This window comes from Citrus sinensis, chromosome 3, assembly GCF_022201045.2.
Source record: "Citrus sinensis cultivar Valencia sweet orange chromosome 3, DVS_A1.0, whole genome shotgun sequence".
In the NCBI taxonomy this organism is placed as follows: domain Eukaryota; kingdom Viridiplantae; phylum Streptophyta; class Magnoliopsida; order Sapindales; family Rutaceae; genus Citrus; species Citrus sinensis.
Window position 1 is genome coordinate 46,433,123 of NC_068558.1, and position 2,688 is coordinate 46,435,810.

Consider the following 2,688-nt stretch of genomic DNA (forward strand, 5'->3'; position numbering starts at 1 on the left):
TAACTAATTGATACGTGGCGTTGTTAAACCAGATCGATGCTACACAGAGTGAAGCCTTTGGACCCAGATCTGACTTAGAACAGATCAATAGCCCGCACGTTCGGGTTTCCAGCCGATATACCAAATCAGTTTTAGTTTACCAAATAAAGTTAAGTTGCTTTAAACGTGGTTGATTCTTTTTATTGAGCTATTATCAGATTTAGATTAGGTTCTTTTAAAGGTTTGGGTACATACACAGTACCAGATCCGGATCCCGGAAATGGTGCTCTGAAGGAATGGAGGGAGAAGAGAAGATTTACAACTGAGGATCGAGATCCGGTCTCTTTGCCTCAGAGGAATGTAGAATTTATATGGCAGATCTGATACAGATCAGTCTGCAAGCATGCTTTGAAAAGAAAAGTGCTTTGAAAATAAATTGCTGGAATTTAAATGTGCATAAAATTAAATTGCAAAAAAGTAAATGCTTTAAAGTAAATTGCGAAAATTTAAATTACATTAAACTTTAAAAATTTAAAGAACTGAATTTAAACATACATCTTTGCTTTCTGGCTTTACAAATTTTCAAATCTTTCCAGAAGGGAAGATTGAAAGACGGGAAGATTGAAGGTAAAGAACTAGTCTGATCACCCAAAGCTCTTGTGATAGAACTATTGTGTAAGCAGAAAACTTCTTTGGAACCCTTCGGAGAGAGAGAGAGGTTTTAGAGAGAAGGAAGAGAAGAAGAGAGAGAAGCTTTCAAGAGAGAAATGAAAAAACCTGAGGAGTCTAAGTCTTCCTCTCGGTTTATATACAAAATCTTTAAACTGTTCACTGTAGCGGGATTTTAAGTGCACAGTAAACTCTGGAAAGTTGCACAGTTCACTGTAGCGGGATTTTAAGTGCACAGTAACAATTGGATCGTAGCTTTGAATAGTACCATGCGTTATTTGGATTTGTCTACCTTAACGTAAGGTACGTGCTCGCACACAGCTGAGCATTGGGACCCACTGCTGGTGGGTAGAGCCGTAAACGCAACGTATGCAGTATGCTTGACTAGATTTGAATATTTTACTTTTTGCAAGGAATATTCGATGACTGATCACTTGAACTCTTTTTTTCGTTTTAAAGTAAATTTCAACCGTACGACTGAATTAGGTGCTTGAGATGTGTGACAAATTGACCGGTAATTATCCCGTTTAAAGAAAACCAACAAACTTTTAGCTCTCGGGTCACTATTAATTTCACATTTTACCGCATATCATTATTAATCATCAGCACGCACGAGCTTCAATGTAAGCCCCATCCCCAAAGGGTCAATTGTCCTATGCGGCTAGGTTCAACTGCTGACCACTGTTGACTAGCACAAAGACGTTATTGCCCTTAATTAAATATTAGGTTAATGTAAAAAGTTAAACATAAATTGATTTTAGAAAAACTAAGATTTATATAAAGGGACAGAAATTTATTTTGTTAAAACTAAAATTTAGACAAATTGCTAGTGTAAATAATGAATAAAATTATATTTTATGTTATGTAAATATAGGGGTAAATTTTACTGCATATTCAAATATACCGATTACTTTTAATCAACTGTTGGTAAAATATTTTTTTATGTATATTCCTATTTTTATGCATTTGTTTAATTTCTTCTTCGACTCCTTAAGGTTTTTTTTTTGGATGAATCTCTTGAAAAGTTGCTTTGGTGTTCGATCGAAAGAATACGCTCATATAGGAGATTGTTGTCTCAATTCTAATAGTCGTGCACAGAGATTTCGATTGCCTTATAGCGGTGGTTTTTGTATAGGTTCTGCAAGGAAAAGTTTTGTAGGATGACGTGTGGTTTTTCTTTTTATTGGTGATTTTTTTTTCTTGTCTACTTGTTGTTGTTGTTGTTGTTGTTGTTATTATTATTTGTTTCCATGATGGCTTCGAGCATTCATGAGAGGAATTATTTTAATGATATTGATTTTGGTGAAGAAGTTGTCTTGTGTTTTGGCTTACAGTGTGCTAGTGAAATTGATTTATCTCTATCGATTGTCAAGTCGCCTTCGTTATCTATGGTATGCCAATGTAGGATTTTCAGATTCATCGTATCTTAAGGATTTAACAGTCTATTTTGAGTTGTTCAAATTCTTTTGAAAGGATGGAGAATTTTTCATTCCACTTGTAACTTTAAGTTTTTTTATGATATGAATTACAATAGTTTCCATCCAAAATTAGTAATTCAAACAGTCATTATTCCAACTTCGCGCAATTAGTTTTTCAGTTGCTTGGATAGTCGATAACAATCGATTGATGATTGTATATATTTTCCATCAATATTATTAAGTGTCAGTAAAAATACAAATACCCTTTGGTGATTTTTTTTATGGCATAGATTTTCCAAGAGAAGAATGTATTCTTATACCCAATTAATATATTTCAAATTTGCCCAATAATTAAAGGAAGGGTGGGCCTTTTTGAACGCCTCAAATTTTTCTCTAAACTCATTTTCAAAATATACCCATAACTAAAATTTAAAAAATTATTAAATTTACTTCCTATGCATCTGAGAATTCAAGAAATAACCCTTAATAGAATTTCTGTACATTGATATTTTTCTAATTGTTCTTAGTTTAAATTAAAAAAAGAGACTTGAGTTTGTCAATTTGAAGAATGTTTGCATCATGTAGGGATAAATTTCAATTAATCATATTCATTCAAATCCTT